The sequence below is a fragment of the Arvicola amphibius genome, chromosome X (assembly GCF_903992535.2).
Source record: "Arvicola amphibius chromosome X, mArvAmp1.2, whole genome shotgun sequence".
Classification (NCBI taxonomy): Eukaryota; Metazoa; Chordata; class Mammalia; order Rodentia; family Cricetidae; genus Arvicola; species Arvicola amphibius.
In genome coordinates, this window is record NC_052065.1 from 89,474,384 (window position 1) to 89,493,235 (window position 18,852).

An 18,852-nucleotide genomic window follows, 5' to 3' on the forward strand; every position below is an offset into this window, starting at 1 on the left:
CTTAATCCTTCCCAAAAATTTCTACCAACTGGGGCTTGAGTATTCAAATACATAAGGTGATCAGCCCATTCTCATTCAAGTCACAACATCTCTCATGGAGAAGCCGTCAACTAAAATTGCAAAATAAAGATAAACATAATGATAATTTAGCATTATTGAAATTTTTTAGTGTTAAGCAATTTGATCTGAAACAATACACAGTCAAAAGAGATTATCATGAAAAGAGAAGAAAGGGGTATAATAGACTGTTATTTTGTACTCGTTTGGCAGTACTAATAATTATAAGCCAGAGCTTTTGTAGACCAGCTCTCCATTTTGTTGGCAGCATTCCACAATATAACTATAAGGAAATCTTACTTTTCTAGTTTAATTTCAAAATATAAAATTTCAAAAGAGTAAAAGGGAGCACTTAAATATGTATTAGTAAAGGGATTCCCTGAATGAACTTAATTTAAATCTTTTTCAGTTTTTGATATATTTCATATCTTCTTTGTAGAGATTGTATTCTTAGAATGTGAAAATAGGAAGAAAGAACTGCTATGCTGGTCTGTATTATATTCTTGTTGTTGTAGGAGAACAGATATCAACTTGTCAGGCTTTGATTAAAATTAAAAGCTTTAACTCTATGTGCCCATGATATACTATATTTGTGTAACATATTAGAAAAGTAGCAGTATGCTTTTGTTTCCTGTGAAGGAAAGAGTCAGTAAATTATCTTGCCTAGTCGTTAAAAGACCAGATCAAGATGCAAATGCATCCCAATAGCTCTAAATCCCACTGTAATTCTTCCAAATTTAAGGCAGTTATGAATTCATAACAGAGGCTCAAGCTGTTCATATTTCTAGCTTATTTTATTTTCCTTTCTCTTATTACCTGTTCTACTCACAGTTTTCAAGTCTTGAAAAATCCCACGAAGTTAACGAGAGATTTCAACAACTAAATTGTACTACAATATAGTAAGAAAAATACAACTGCTGGTTTGTGGAGAACTGCATGAGGTTATACTTTTCAGCTACCTTCACCCTCTCATGAAATACCTAGAGAGTTCTAAGTTCTTCATTTTGACTATTTCAAATTATTTGTTAAACTAGGTAAAGAGAGTGCCATCCTTTAATTCTTTGAGAATTACATACATGTATATAATGTGTTTGGATCACATCTACCTTCTACTCTCTCCCCTCCATTGCTTCCCTTATTCCTTCCACTTTTCCCTTCCAATTTCATGTACTCTTTTATTAATCTACTGAGTTCATTTTTTGCTACCAGTTTCTAAATTGATATATGGCAATCCAGGGGAGTATGAACAACCTACTAGGGGCCACATCCCTGAAGAAAATGACTATTCCTCCTTCAGTAACCATCAATTTCAAGTAGCTTCCTAGCTCATGATCTCAGCCCTGATGCTTGCTGAAATTTTTGCTAACTTGACCTCGTGCAGGGTTTGAGTATGCAGACACAGCTACTGTGAGGTCGTGTGTGTAATGACCTTTTCAAATGAAGAAAACACTATTGTTACAGTTCCTCACAAACCTCTGATTCTTATGGTCTTTCAGCCATTCCTTCTACTATGATCCCTGAGTCTTGGGATATTGATATCCATACAATACAGGTTATTGTCATTGTTCTTGATTACCCACCAGACCATTAAGGAAAGTAAGTCCCTATTGCTGAGGATCCCACACACTTGAGCCATAGGACATGCAGAAATTAAACTTACTTCCTCTCTGATGGCTAGCTTTCACCATGCTGGATGGTACTATGAAGGCTGCTGGGAAAATAAAACAGCATTTATCACTTTTTTTATATAATGCTTGAGATTTGGTCACATAGCTGAAGGTTATTGTAACACTTTGCTTTCGAAATGCCTTCTAAGACCAATAACTAGAGTTATACAGTTTATTAAAGAGATTCTACAATGTCATTTTCCTAGTGATTCTCCAATAAGAAAATGGCAATTTGAAATATTTTTAAATATAAAAATCCTTTAAGCCATTATATAAAATGAGGAAAATATTCTTTTTGTGTTAACATCTCCCATCTATTTTCAGGGAAGCTCTTTTATGAGGTTCACTGGTGCAATTTGGTTGTAGATGCTCATGATTTATAAAACAGATCATAGAAAAAGAGAATCTGTTTAAGGAACCAAAACCAAAACAAGAGCCTTTGGTAGCACATCATGTACATGTCATATTCACCATACTTTGCCAATTTGGTCTTACTAATGTTTTTGTGTTTGGTGTTTGTGGCTCACGTTTTCTGACCTTCAGATACATATGGAGTGGTTTAGGGTCCAACTTCCAGGTTTTGGTTATTCTTCCTTATAGCCTGTAAAATAGGATACTGTCTCAATATCCTATTCCTGATCAGTTCCTCCAAACTGCTCTCTCTCCGAAAGGACATTAACTATTAAGATTAGACTGCTTCTAAGATTGTTGTTATCGTCTTTCCATTCCTTCTCTTTTCCATTTTTTTACTTTTTTATTTTCCTTTTGTTTATGTATTTGTTCATTTTTGGTAATATCATTTATATTATACCATTCCTTTTAAAAAATTGTGAATGCAGTTAAACAACCCAAAGTTCACATCTTAATGAAACAACCTAAAGTTCATATTTTTACATATACACACATATATATATATATATATATAATTTTGAATTTCTGTAGTTAATCTCTAATTGGTTTGTTGTAGTTATTCATGTTTATGATGTAGAAAAGGACAATTTATTATGTGTATAAAATATGTATTGACCAAATCAACATGATTAGTATTTTGATCTTGATTATTTATTATTTCTAAGCATTCATGATATTATCTTGCTGGATGTTTCAAAATACATTATAAATTGTTGTAAACTATAGTCATCTCATTATTCTATAGAATTCCAAAATTAATTCTTTGGAATTAACTGTAATTTGGTACATTATCTAACCTCTATTCTCCCCCCCCCTCTTTTTTTTTTGGTCTTCAGTTTCCTAGTTCTCTACAGAAACAATTGATTTGTTATTGGTAATTATCTAACCTCTATTCTCCCCCCCTTTTGGTCTTTAGTTTCTTACTTTCCTACAGAAACAACTGATTTGTCTTGGTGAAAAAATGATGCATTATTGCCTACTTTGATACTTGCAAACATGTATTTTTAGACACCAACCAGTTTTTATTTGTTTGTTGTTTAATTTCTGCAGTACTAAGTATGTGAAACAAGTGTTCTATTGACAAGCAACTTCTTGTGGTTAAATGTAGAAGTTTATGCTCTTCTACCTCATCCACTTATAATAGTGTTAGTTACAAATTTGCTATCCATCAAATGATATATCTATCGACTGATTTCTGTATCCACTCACTCAACTAGTCATAAATAATGCCTAGAAAATAAATAGAGCAGCTAATTTTTCATCCAACTTCACAATTCCTCTAGCCAGGGAGATATGAGCCACAAGTAATAAAGTTCTGGGGCAAAAAAAAGAAAAATAACAGACTGTCAGTTTTATTCTTGTCTGTCAGATCATGATGTTTTTATATGAGTTTGCCTAATGGATGTTAACCATGGTCTTATTTGTTGTGCTCAGCTATTCTAAGCAACTATTTAAGAATACTGCCATGGCATGTTCACAACTTTGCAGAGCGCCTAGATTATGCTTATCCCCTCTCATGACCCTTCAAAACATTAGTTTTTATTGTTTTTACATATGATTTTTACATCATTTGTATATGCGATTATATTTAGTCTTGTGGATGTATTTAATTTGAATTTTGGTTTTAAAAATGTTTTGGTTCAGAATAATAAAAAGTGAAATATCCATAAAATGTTTTTATAAATATGTTCATAAAAATTCCACTGTACATGAAAACATTCAAAGCATTCTTCCTTTACAATAAAGTTATACTTTGATTTTAGTAGCACATATTAACAATTATATAAATGTAGTTTTCTAAGGGTCTCTAAACCCATGGTGGGGGCAATTTCTTCTCAAGGCTGGTCTGTACATGGACAATAAAGTCTGAAGCAGTTCCCCTGGATTTTGCATTGTGCTAGCTAGGTGATTCAGTGGGTCCCTCCTCTAGCCTGGCCCAGGCCTCCAGGCCTGCTTATCTAACTTGGTCCCAATATGGAGCTGCAATTGTGATTTGTTGGACCCCAGTGGAAAAGTGTTCCCTTGTACCAGTTACTATCAGATAAGTAATGGGAATTGGGGGTGGGCCACTCTATTGAACTCCGCCCTAGTGCGACAGGCCTCCTTAAAGAAGGCCATCTATTTAAAATATCGGAATCCTGTTGTAAGAAGGCCACTTGGTTGTTCCAGCTGTTTGGCAGCTCAGACCCAGTCCAGCTGCTTGGACCCAAATAACCACACAGAAACTGTAATATTTGCAATACTGTTTGACCAATAGCTTAAGTGTATTTCTTGTTAACTCTTATATCCTAAATTAACCCATCTCCATAAATCTGTGTATCATCATGAGGCTGTGACTTACTGGCAGAGATTCAGCGTGTCTGTCTCCAGCAGCAACTCCATGGCTTCTCCCTGACTCCACCTCCTTTCACCTAGCATTTAGTTTAGTTTTCCCTGCCTAATTAAATTCTACCATGCTATAGGCTAAGGCAGTTTCTTTATTCATTAACCAATAAAAGCAATAGATAGACAGAAGGACCTCCTACACTATTTCAGCCTTTCTGTTTAAACATAAAGGGAGTTTTTTAACTTTAACATAGTAAAATTACATATAACAAAACAGGTATCAAGCAAGCATTACAGTTACAATATTTATATCTATTTTATCTTTTTTTTCTTTCTTTTTTTTTTTTTGGTTTTTCAAGACAGGGTTTCTCTGCAACTTTTTTAGAGCCTGTCCTGGACCTAGCACTTGTAGACCAGGCTGGCCTCGAACTCACAGAGATCCGCCTGCCTCTGCCTCCCGAGTGCTGGGATTAAAGGCGTGCGCCACCACCTCCCGGCTTCTATTTTATCTTTTATCATAACTAAGGAAAACTATATAATTATAACTACATATGCTTCAACTCCATCAAAGACTCCCAAAGGATATAATATTACTTAAGTAAACAGGAAGTCCATTGTAAGCAACTTCCAAATCTCTAGAATTGACAGAGACATCTCGCTGCCTGGACAGTCACCCAAAGTTCTTCTGTACCATTGGGGCATCCATCTTCAGCCTATAGGCCCATAGTATCCAGCGGACTTTTCCATAAATTAGGAAACTTCGAAGACAGTTCCACTCATATTGGCAATTTGTCAGTCACTTTCTTTTGCATCCTGCAGAATTTCTTTCAGACTCTTTCATGAAGCAGGAACCCCAAAAGACCATCTCACCTTTAGACAAGTTGAGCAGTCATGTCACTGTGGGTCACTACATGTCCAGCTTACACAGAATACCACCAAGCAGTCCAGGCAAGAGCAGTTTCTTGCCCAAATAACTAGCAAACTCCATAAAGAGCCTCTTTGATGCCCATATTCCTCTTGAAGTAATTGGTGCTGCCAGGAACAGATGTATCTCACTGTCATGAAAAGTCCTAAGTTCTTAAACATTTTAAATGCCATATTCTGAAGGCCTATGAAAGATTTAAAGAATAACTATCAAACTGAAATATATCTATATCTATATCTATATCTATATCTATATCTATAGGAAAACCTAACATAACTACAAGCTTGAATATCATAGATGACTTTCTATTAACCTATACTTCTTAATTATATATTACATTTTAAATGAGCTAAACAAACATAATACATTAATCAAGAGCAGAAATACATTTATACAATATGACAAAATTGACATTAAATTTCTATCAATAAAGCAAAATCCATACCAATTCAAATCACTATAGCATATCCCTCTTTAATATAAACAAACATTTATAAACAATACTTGGGAATATGGGCATAGTTCTCTCCAAATTGCTTCCTGCTTTTTGTTGGGCAAAGTAATTTTATGAGGGGTGTTCAAGGTGATCTTTCAGGGGATGTTGGTCAATCAATCCACATTAGTCTGGAAGGATTCCACAGGTTCTCATCTTCTGTGGAAACAAAAGAAGAACCTCTTTTCCAAAGCAACATATCCTTAGATCCAAATTTTGAAGTCAAGATATCTTTATGTTGGTTTATCTTAGCAGGCCCCAGAATCAAAGATCTCTTTGAAGTCAAAAATTCAAAGAAAACATAATAATAAACATAATCCAGACTTTCTGTGTATTTTTCATCTTTCCATGGCTTATTATTTTTTACTTTATTACTTTTTCTACAAGTTCAATGTTTCTATTATTATCTTTACTTTTTAAACTATGACTGCCTATATTCTGTCTCTTTAAAGACTTTATTTTTTAAAACCAATTACTTCCTTTTATAACTGTCTACACATTTTTTCTCTCCAAAGCCTATGCACATTTTTTAAATACACTTTTTCTTATTTAGAGGTCATATATGTCTGAATCTGTCCTTATTGTGTATCTGTAATCCTTTTCTGACCATGGCTAAGTGCTTCTTAAAACCTATGTGGCAGCCTTGCTAGGGCAAATAAGGCCCTGTCTGCTTGCTCTACCAGTCCAGCATGGCAGAGATGTTTGCTGCCTCTGAGAGCCATGCTCACAGCCCCATATTTAGGCACATAGCCAGTCTATGTTGCATTAAGCAAGTTCTGGCACTCTGCTCACAAACCCCATTTAAATGCTTGGCCTCCTGAAAGAACCAGAAGTTGTACTGACAGCACGGCCCAGAAAGCCAGCATTTCAAAACTGCATGGCTTTTTTTTCTGCTACTGCTGAATCAGGAAAACCTCTTTTAAAGGAACTGCAGCCTGCTGCCAGCAAGCAGAGCCCATCTGAAAATAAAATGTGACTAAACTTTGTTTTTTAGTATCTAATATTTCTTTCCAAGCTTTCTTAGGTTTTACATGAATTTAGTCAGCCATGTTGGGCACTAGTTTGTTGTAGGAAGGCTGTTTGGTTGTTTCAACTGCTCAGCAGCTGAGACCCAAAATACCACCCTGAAACTATAATATTTGCAATACTGTTTGGCCTAAATTAACCTATCTCCATTAATCTGTGTATCACCATGAGGCTGTGGCTTACCGGCAAATTTTCAACATGTCTGTCTCTGGTGGCAGCACCATGGCTTCTCCCTTACTCTGCCTCTTTACACCCAGAATTCAGTTTAGTTTTTCCCACCTAACTAAGTTCTACCTTGTTATAGGCCAAGCCAGTTTTTTTATACATTAACCAATAAAAGCAACACATAGAAGGATTTTCCACACCAGGACTTCCCCCAGGGTAGCCTTAGCCAGACCATACCAGTCCTTGGGGACACAAGGGTGATAGGCTACCTCCTGAAGGAGGGTCATGGCCCAAGGGGAGTTGGGGCCATCCTCAGCCACTGCCTTCTTCAATTCTTTCAGGTCCTTAGATTCCCAAGGATACCAGGCTGGGGGCAACATTGACCAGGAAGGCTTGGAGTCCATAAACCTTAGTTTAGCCCTATAGGCCTCAGTGTGAGAAAGGTTTGGACCACCAGGATGCTCCAACATCACATTCCTCTGTGTGAGAGTCTCAACTTTGCAGTTCTTTCTCAAGGCTGGTATATTCATTTCCTCCTGGCAAGGATGGAGCCTCCTTATTTGTCCCATTCCCCTTTCCCATTTTATCCTTTCCAGGATGGCTGGGCCATAAGGAGGCCACCACTCTTTGTCACAGGCATTATCTACTTTCTTTTTTGTCTTTGCCTCTGCCTACCTCATTCCTTCCTCCTGGGACCACTCTTCCGTAAATTGCACTTTTCCCCCCTGATTTTCTGTCTCCTTTTCTCCAATTCTTTTGGTTAATTGGTTTCTTTTGGATTCTTCAAACCATTCCCAATCTTTGACCTTTTCATTACCCACCTTTGGGGGAGGGAGAACAGCAGGGTGAAAACATGCCTTAATGGCTGTAATAGTTGGATAGAATCCAAGTGGTGGGGGATTATCAAAGTGATTTTCCCTTTCTCTGACCAGTTTCCACCCAGTTCCACATGTCCCATGAGAAAAGATTCCCAGTGGGTACCCAGGGGTCCAGGGTAATTATATCCTCCCCTACCTGGATTGCATTTTGGTATGGCAATTCCAGGCTTTGGGAGAGTAGCATATATCTCAGTGCCTTAAGTGCTGGGTCATTTTTTGTGTGAAGTTGTGTTACCCATAGTGGGGTTCCACTCACACAGATGCTTTGCCCTGGGACTAGTCACCCCACGTTCTGGTACCAGTTGCCAGGCCTCCTTAGCCTTATTCCCCAGGGAAAGCTGAGTGTGCTATCCACCTGTTCTGAAGCCCCACAACGCAGAACAATCAGATCCACATCCTCACGATGAAGGAAAATAGGACGTGATAGGGAGTCAAGTCAAAGCAGGAACTCAGTTTATTACTGTGAGCATCAATTTATATAGGCTAAGTGACATTGTATGATGTGGGGGTACCTCCAGCCAATGGAAGACAGCCAAGAGACATCTTATGGCTGGAGGGGCATTTACCTAGATTCTGCACTCTCATCCTCGGTAACTTTGAGACTATCCCTCAAACTTGAGCCAGGCTTTTCTCTGTCCTATAGACCTTGAGGTATAGGCCCTCAGATAATTTTAGCCCAACATTCTCCAAAACATATTTTAACTTCATATCCTTTTAAAAAACAACCTACTGAGTACAATCAGTGCTTCCATATGCACGTGGTTGTTGGATCATCCACTGACCCATGGGAAGCCTATCTGTTACCACATCCCCAAAGAGAAGTGAAAAAAACATAGAATGTTTCATGAATTTGCAAGTCACCCTTCCCCGAGGGCCATGCTATTTTTCTCTGTATCATTCTAATTTTAGTATATGTGCTGCCAAAGTGAGCATGTGATATATTATATAATGATGTTTCTACTTAATTTCTACTTTGTATTATTCTGTATTTTCTTTTGTCATAAGATAGTTCTTCTATAAAATAGTAATTTTTCTATTGTTTCATGTTTAGAATGATAGTAAGAAAAATAAAGCAACCAACCAAAGGTAATCTGCCATATTTCACATGACATGTGAATATGTTAGGTTGCATAGTGATACTTGTAGGATAAGAGGTATGAGACCACTTCCAGGTTTGAAACCCATCAGTCCCTGAGCTTGAAATCTCACCAATCCCTGAGTTTGACTTGAAACTCCACCCATCCCAACCCTGGAAATCTCTACCTTGGAAAAAATCTATCCTCCCTTCAAGAAATCCTATACAAAGTCTCCCTCTTATTCAGTTCCTTGCTGCTTCTAATTTGAGCAGAAGCAGCTCCTCTCTTGTGTCTCTACCAATAAAATTTCTTTTAAGAGGTTTGTTGTGCAGTGTGACTTTGTGGTATTCCTTAGCTCCCAACTCCCAGAATACCTTTCCCTTCAGAACAGTAACACATGCCTTAGGGAGATCTTCCCCCTCAGAGATATAACACTTCCATTGGGGAAATCTTTTCCCTCAGAGATACAGCACTTGCAGTAGTAAATTAAAGATGCTGACCAACTCACCAGGACATATAGAGCTCACACAGGTATACAGATGAGTCCAGTGACTCTCTAGGAGGAAGGCAGAAGTTAGAAGACAAGGGAGATGGCCAAATGAAATAGAGTTGATCTGATAAGATTGGCTTTGGGGACAGTGTAATAATACAATAAAATCAGAAAATTTGTGTGAATTTTAGAAGCTGAAAAGGGTAAGATTTTTTTCTGGAGCTTCTGGAAGGAAAATAACCTAAACAACACCTAGAATTGGATCCATTGAGCACCATTTTAGAACCCTAACATACACGCCATAGGGTAAAGTATTTCTATTAAAGTAATTGACTTTGCAATTATTCCATAGGATATAAATTACACTTTCTTTTGCTCATTCCTTGATAATTTACTTTTTGCACAGCAGGAAAAATGAATTTTATAAGTGTGACTTAGAAAGTATGATAACAACTAGCCACATAGGGCAAATGATGATGTAAAATATATATGATCTGCTATCTATGTAAAATATACACAGGATCTTGAAAACTTGGAATAAAATGTCAAAAAAGTATCTCTTCATTTTTAATGTTGAATTTGTATTATAATGGTGATATTTTAATATCTTAGGTTAAATAAATTAAAGTTTAATTTCGCAGGTTTTACTTTATATTTTACTGTGGGTACCAGAACTCAAAGTAATTTATAAACTTCAAATTATATTTATATTACTCAGCACCAATGTGGGTGAGTAGAATATTATTTCTATATATCAAATTCTCCAATTTTATCCTACTATACCCGGAAATTACTTTGAACTCCTTAATTTGAACTTACAAGTTTTTGCAGTTTTTCTCTTCTGATGAAGCCCATCAGTGTTAATATTTTTCCTCTTCTAGTTCATTGTAATAGGCTAAACTCATTTTGCTCTGGGTCTTTCTGAATGTTGTTCAATAGGCCCAGGAAATTCTTCATCACTTTCTATATCTTACTGAAACTTCCCATTCACCCGAGTGTCATGCCGTGACATCTTTTGTGTTCCCTAATTCTTAGCACTATATTCCTTTTCTTAATTGTGCTTTTCATAAGTAACATGAGGAATTTATTTTAATTTTTTGTTGGAAATGGCAAGTTTGGGGCTAGAGAGATGATTTATCAGTTAAGAGCACTGAATGCTCTTCCAAAAGACCTAGGCTTGATTCCCAGCACTTACATGGAAGCTCAGAACCTTAAATAACTCTGATTCTTGATGATCCAGAATCATCTTTTGTTCTCTAAGGGCCCTGTACACATACTATGCAGGGAAAATACCCATACACATAAAATAATGGTAGTATTTAACAAATGGTTAGGTCAGTGTATGCCTTATTTATCACTGCCATTTAAAACTATAAACAGGATAAATATTCAAATATATATTAAAAATTATGAAATGATCAAATGAGGTTTTGGACATTGAAGCAGATTGGTTTAATGTACTAATTACACAAGGTATATTTGTCTTAAAATACTAATAAGCAGCACAATAGGCTGAATGGGTAATTGAAAAAGAGGTCATAAAGTTGAGTGGAGGAGCAAGGAGGGAGATGGATCTGTAAGTACTTAGGAGAATAAGAAGGGGACAATATGATCAGAATACCTTGTATAACATTCTCAAAAATTAATCAAATATTTTAAAAAATATGAATAGAAGAGTGAGAATAGAAAAGAAAGAATTTAAAGCTTTTTAAAAATACTTATTTCAAAAAGTTTTTATTTTTTTGAAAGAGGATTTCTCTGTGTGACAGTCCTAGATATCCTCAAACTTGCTTTATAGAAAAGGCTGGACTTAACTCACAGAGATTCATGTGCCTCTGTCTCTCAAGTGCTGGAATTAAAGGTGTGCATCACCACTGCCCAGCAATTTTAAGGATTAAAAAAAACAGCTTCAGATTTTTCTAGTGTCCTGGTTGATGTTTTGTCAACTCAACATAGCCTAATGTCTCAATGTAAATGTACACTTGGTTGAGAAGATGACCCCATTAGATTGGCCTGTGGTCATGACTGTGCCACCGCTGAACAGTTGATCCTGGGAATATAAGAAAGCAGACTGAGCAAATCATGGGGAGCAAGTCAATCTCATTCTTCTACTGCTTCTGCTTCAGTCTCTGCTTCCAGGTTCCTGCCTTGATTATCTCCTGGCTTCCCTTTATGAGTGTAACCTCAAAGGAGGAGTAAACCCTTCCTTACCCAGGTTGCTTTTGTCACAGCCACAGAAAGCACAACAGGGCATCTGGTGTATACAGTTACGTATTTAAACCTTTGAGGATAAATAGCCCAATAATGCATTGTCTTCATAACAGAAAAAGCTTCATATTCAAAGACTCATTTCAATTTTTTCTTAAAGTTTGTTAAAAAGTTTTCTGGTGACTCACATTTTTCATTTCTCTTATTTAATACATAATTTCAATTTCCACAGAGATAGGACACATGGGACTAAAGTAAAGAATGACAGAGAAAGACAAAACTTGAATTGACATTACTATGGTTTGAATGTCTCCTCTGTTCTTAATATTGAAATTTATTTCCCATTGTAAGGCCGTTAAGAGATGACTTCAAGACATTATAAAGCATTAATGGATAACTCCATTTACCATAGGAGTGGGTTAATTATTGGGAGGCATAAGTTCCTAATAGAAGGATAAATCCAATCCCTATCAAGTCCTATTAAATATATACCCACTTCCCGTTTCTTAAAACAGAAGATGAATTTATTCTATCTTATGCATAGATGTATTTTGTCTTTATGTAAATGTTCATGCACCATGTGCATACAATGGCCAAAGAGACTAGAAAAAAGTGATGAATCCCCTGGAATCAGAGTTACAGATGGATATTAGATGCCATGTCGGTTCTAGGAAAAGACCCTGGGTCCTCTGGAAAAGTAGCCAGTGCTCCTGACTTCTGAATCATCTCTCCAAGTCCCCACTTACCTTTCTCATCATGCTGTAATACATCATAGAAGCTCTCATCAGGTGCTAGTGTCATATTCTTGTAGTGCTTAGCCTCTAGAATAGTGAGCCAAATAAATTTCTGTTGCTTATAAATTACCCAGTTTGTGACACTGTGTTAGAGGAGCAAAAAATGGACTAAGGCTAGGATCTATTACAGAACAGCACAAATGTACCAATAGGAAACATTTCTACCATCAGCTAGTAAATTCGGTTTCTTACTAGTTATATTTGTTCTTATGAGTTCTATAGCTCCCTGAGTCCCTCCCAAATCCATGCCTGTTTGTTAATCAGCCCATTCATGGGAACAAGCAATACACAACTTTGGAGAGTTCATCATTACAATGGCATCTTGTCCAGACAGTGGCATTTTGCAGGCCTTCTATGGGTCTTCTGGCTCTCACATTCTTTCCTCTCCCTCTTCCCCAGTGTTCTTCTGCACTCTGGAGAGGATGGGATTAGTGTCTTCCTTAAGGCTAAGCATTCAACTTTTTCTCAATAACTACAAGGACTTTTTAATTGAATTCAGTTAGAGGCATATCTTGTAATCATGGGTTAATAGGCATAAGAACACTATTACAAAGCATCAGTTTGGAGGAGAGTATGAGTTACTATTTAAAGTTTGGTTGCAGGAAAAAAAAACAAAAGTTTAGGGAAAATTGAGGCAGTCTCAAATCTATCTGCAGCCATTCTGTACATCCTGTGTTAGGGCCTTGTGCGATCCATCACATTCCAGTGAATAGGCCCAGTGGTAAGAAGTATTTGTACAATCTGTCATTTTCCCCTCCCTGTTGCAGGTGAAGCAATCCAGAGATACAAGTGCACTCAAGAACGTTAGTTTTTGCAACACCAAGATGAAATATTATGTCCCTTAGTGTAATGTTCAGCCACACACATGTATAATTGCCCAATGCTTTTTGCATATTTTTTCTAATAATAAATATAGGGTTTTTCTTTTTCCTGACAAAATCTTAAATGACCTTAAAGTGAATTTTCCAGCCTTCCCATCTTTTCAAAAATAGTTTCTGACTTAAAGTTAACCTTCTCATTAGCATTTTAATAGCTAAAAAAACTACCTTCTACTTAGATGTGAATTACAATCTGCATTTAAATAGGAATGTTGTAAAGGAAAGCAACAAAAATTACTTACGGTCTAAAACTTGTTTTTCAGGATTCTGTTTCTGTGTTTTCCTTATAGCATTCATTACCTTGCTATATCTTCTTAGAAGAAGATGAAAGCCTTTCTTTTTGAAGTTACTGAATTAATTCTCAAGAAACGGAATCAGGTCTCTAATTGGAACATGAACAGTATAATGTGGTATTAGAAAAATGCTACACATGGTATGATGATTTTAGAATCAAGATTGATCTGCTTATTTCAACTTTGAAATACCAAATACCATGTTAAGCCTTTTCAGTTCAGTGTGTTATCATTAGATACACATATAGATACAGATGTATTAGACACAAGATAGGCTTAGAGTGGAAGTATGTCTTTACTAGGTGATACGTCTTACTAAACAACATGTAAGCCCTATTACACAATTCCTGTGTACTTGACTCTTTTGCCTTAGGCAAATTTGTATCTTATGCTCCAATGGTCCATTTTATCTCTATCACAACACCCAAGGTGTTTCCACTTTTGCCTCTGTACCTGCTGCACTCATCATGTTTCCAATGAGACTACTGAATTTATATGTGTCCTTTACCATATGCTAAACCTTTAGTGGTATCTAGTCATTTCATTTCTCTGTGCTTCAAAACCTATTTCTGGAAAGTGGACATAATGATAATACTGCTTCATAGAATTTTGATGAAGATGAAAAGCAACCAGTATAAAGTGTATTTTGGCATAATTGCTAGCAATGGATATAAGCTATTATTTTAAATTGTGCTACTAATGCTTACTTTTACTATTTTCCAATACCAGCCTTCTAAATCACTTGTGTTTATTAAAGCAATTCCCTAAAGCATCCTCCTTCCATATGCTTTCTAGATTAAAGAGGAGAGTGCACCACTTTTACCTCAGTTTCATTTGCTTCTTATTGTCACAAGGAAAACACCAACTGTGTTAAAGCAGAGTACCTTTGATTAGTGCAATCCAAATTCTAAATATAATATACTAAAAATCCAGTAAGACATCAAAACTTTTTTTCATAGGCCCTCTATTTCTATCAAATATCAATATTCAAGTTACTATTTCTTCAGAGTTTGTTCCTGATCTCCTATTCTAAGTCTTGTTATCTAACCTCCAGTTTTCAAGTTGTGGGAAGCGTCTTTCTCCTTTCTTCTACATCCACAATTAGCAAGTCCTCGATGAGCACTTATCCCTGTCTATGCTAAGATATCAGGAGTAAAGAGTGTTCTCAAGAAAAAAAGCATTCATATCCTGATGCTCCCTCGACAACAAACAAAAAACCATAATACATAAGATCATGAGCCACTACCACCAATTTGATTGCTGATAAAGAAATTGCATTTCCGTGAGATTTATGTGATAGTATTAGAAAATTCCGCAAGAAGTAATCAGTGGCCGGGCGGCAGTGGTGCACGCCTTTAATCCCAGCACCTGGGAGGCAGAGGCAGGCGGATCTCTGTGAGTTCGAGACCAGCCTGGTCTACAAGAGCTAGTTCCAGGACAGGCTTCAAAGCTACAGAGAAACCCTGTCTCGAAAAACCAAAAAAAAAAAAAGAAGTAATCAGTGGAATAGCATACAAGAAAGTCCATTAAAACAGTTGACAATGAAATATTTACAATAATTTCAATAATTCTCAAAAATACTGTTTTGTTAAAAAAGCAAAATATTCCAAAACAAAAGAAAATGTTGTTTGTGAAAATTGGCCTGTATTATTAACCCACTCTATTTCTAGAAATGTCAGTCATACCCTTTGTTAAAATCACTAAGTGTCCATTCAGATTTTCCTGACTTTCTAAGAAAAAAAAATTGGATGGATTGCAAGACCAAAACCGTTCAGTGTAGCAAGCATTTTATAGTCGCCACATAATCAGTTACTTCAGTATGTGTGTTCATTTTATATCTATGAAGGATCCCACATCTATTTACATAAGCCTCCTTCAAAGCCAGAATTTTACTCAATTGAGACTGGGGATGTTGCTTGTAGTGTTCCAGAAATAGACTTGCATGCTACTATTTTTTGAGCAGATGATCACAAACACATCCTCATGTGAAGGCAACAGATGTAAAGAAAAATGCTATATTTATTTCAAACCAAGAGAAAAATGCCAGTATCAGTGCAAGTGTGTGCCAATGATTATACACATTCTTTTGCTGACAGCATGGTGTACAAAGCTGCTGAAGTTCAGAGTCAGCAAGTTTTGCCCAGAGATAACTCCACATTGATAAAGAATATTTGAGTCAATAAATGAAATCAGCTAGGAGTTTTAGTGTCAGTTACATCTTTCATCAGATGATTCTTCACCTTGTCATTCCCTTTTTTCTTACATTGGTAGACAGTTAATCAGAATTAACATGAAATGGTTTCTTCAGGTTATTTATTTTTGTTTTCAACTTGTTATAAAGCAATATTAATATGGAAGGAAGGAATAATATATATTTATTTTATTTTATATGTTGTTTAAGTTCTTCATTTTGTTTAAAACATTTACATTATTGTTATCTACTGTTTATTATAAGTTTTCTTCATTTTTGAGACTTCCATACATGTATACAATGGCATACAATTATATCTATACTCCCAATTCCCCTTTTCCATTCCCCCCATATTTTCTCTCAATTGTTCCTTCACAAACACATGTCTTTTATTTTTGATAACTCGTTAAGTTTAGTTAGTACTGCCCATAATTGTATGGGTGTTCTGCCACCCACCAGAGCATGGGAAATCTACCAATATCTTCCATAAATAAAAATGATTCTACCTTCTCAGAAACTACCAATTGCCAATAGCTCTGTAATGACATTTCATTTGTATTTTAATAAATAAAACTTGCATGATGACAGCCATACTGGTCAGCTTTACAGACCAGGCAGCAATGACACACACCTTTTATCCCAGGAGCCACACTAGCTTGTCATAGAAACCGGGCAGTGGTGGTGCACACCTTTAATCACAGAACTAGAGAGAAATATAAGATGGGAGGAGACAGCTCTCAGTCACAGTATCATTCTGAGGTTTCTTGGAGGCATCATCACCATTTTTGGACTGAGGTCGAGGTAAGGGCCATTGGCTAGCTGCTTTGCTTTCCTGATCTTCAGGTTAAACCCCAATACCTGTCTCTGAGTTTTTATTATCCATACTTCATAGCTCCTCAGTAAGACACGTGTGCCATGGAGAGTACCTCTTAATCTATGCCAAAATGTTGTATAGGTCTGGTGTTGTACAGGTCTGGTGTTGTACAGGTAACCATGGTTCCTGTGAGTTCATGACTAACAGCCTTCAAATACATATTTTATTAATAACTTTAACTCAGTATTTTGAAATCTTGTGTTAAAAGGTTATTTTTTCTTTTTCTTGTAAGCATCTCAAATCAAGAGAACCTGTCATTTTAGAGAAATTAATTTATTTAGTCACTTGGTCCACTGATCCTCAAGTCTGTCTATGTGTTATGTACAAATTAAAAACAGTCGTTGACAATAGGATCAGCATTAGACTCTGTTATAGCTTGAGCACCCCTGCCCCAGATCTATGCACTTGGAGATTTTTCCACAGGGTGGTGGAACTGGGAGATTAACACTTTGAGAAGATGAGTCTGCTAGAAAGTCCTTGGACATTTGGAAAGCTGCCTTCAAAAGGCATGCAGATGTTTCCTATGTGACTTTGGAGTTTCCAAGAGTGAGTTCTTTCTTTCTCACATTATTTTTTTATTAATTAATTTTTTCATTTATTTTACACGCTTATGGCAGCTCTCTTACCCCCACCCAGGCTCCACTCTGCCCCTTCACTGCCTGAAAAATGATTAATAAAAACTCAGAGAGAGAAATTGGGGTTCAACCTAAAGATCTGAAAAGTAAAACAGGCAGTCACTGGCTCTTTCCTTAACCTCATTTTGAAATGGCGATCCTGCCTCCTGGAATCTCAGAAGGAGACTGCATCTGAGAGACATCTTTCCTGTGTTATATTCCTCTCTAGGGCAGGGATTAAAGGCATGCCCCGCCTAGTTTTGATGGCAACTAGTGTGGCTACTTGGATTAAAGGTGTGTGTCATTATGGCTACTGAGATTAAAGGTGTGTGTTACTATAACCTGGTCTATAAGGCTGACCAGTGGGACTGTTTTACTCTCAGATCTTCAGACAGTCTGTATTTATTAAAATACAATTGAAATGCCATTACACCTGCCTCTGCATCCACTCTTCCTCTGTTTCTGTTCAGAATGGGCAGTCCACCCATGGATGTCAACAAAGCATGGCATATCAAGTTGTGGTAGGACTAAGATCCTCCCTTTGTATTAAGACTGGGCAAGGCAATTCAGTATAGGGAATAGGTTCCCAAAAGCCAACTCAAGCCTTAGGGACAGGCTCTAAACCCACTGCCAGGAGTCCCACAAATAGGCCAAGCTACACAACTGTCATCAATATGTAGAGGGCCTATGTAGGTCCCATGCAGGCTCTCTTGCTGTTGGTCCAGAGTCTGTGAGCCCCTATGAGCCCAGGATAGTTCCTGTGGGTTCCCTTGTGATGACCTTGATACCCCCTTCTGGCTCTTACAATCCTTCCTCTCTCTAAGAGTAAGTTCTTATATGAGAAATATTACTGTCCCCCCTTCTCTGCTTCCTGGTTTGAAGTATGAGCCTTCTTTTGCATGCTGCTCCATACTCTCTGCTGATATGAGGTGGCACAGTGAACTAATGGCTTTTAGCCTAGCCTGTGCTACGCCATTTAAACTTTGAACATTTGGAAATAGGAGGTAAATAAACCTCCCATCGCTATGAAATTAACGTGTGCTAGGTGTTTCACTACAGCAATGAAAGATAATGCAAGTCTCTGTTCTGACATTTCTGTTTTGTAGGTCTAAAAGTACTTACAAAGTATTTATAGTATAATTTATTGATGCACCATTCCAGGGTTCCTGAGCTAGTCCAACCCTTTGACCTTTACTAAGACCTTGATGTGAACATTAAATAAATCAAGGCAGCCCATTCCATCTGTGGAAAATTTTAATGGAAAGTTCCATAAAATTTGTTTTCAATTACATACCTATGGGGGCTATATGTACATGTGTGCAGATGCCCACAGAGGACAGAAGTGGGCATTAGACCCCCCTGGACCCAAAGTTACAGATGGTTGTGATCTGTCGGACAGGGGTGCTAGGTACAGAGTTTGCATCCTCTGGAAGAACAATAGCCATTCTTTTTTGTTGTTTTGTGTTTTTACTTAGTTTTACATTTTC

At 36.9% G+C, this 18,852-nt stretch overlaps 1 protein-coding gene and 1 non-coding gene across 2 annotated transcripts in view; one reads left to right on the forward strand and one right to left on the reverse strand.

Moving 5' to 3' along the window:
* Il1rapl2 (interleukin 1 receptor accessory protein like 2) overlaps positions 1–18,852 on the forward strand; it is a 578,390-nt gene that overhangs the window by 207,367 nt on the left and 352,171 nt on the right. The gene's annotated exons all lie outside the window — the stretch shown is intronic.
* On the reverse strand, positions 8,774–8,880 carry LOC119805597. The gene has a single exon (XR_005283924.1). It is a non-coding gene; the product is annotated as a U6 spliceosomal RNA (small nuclear RNA).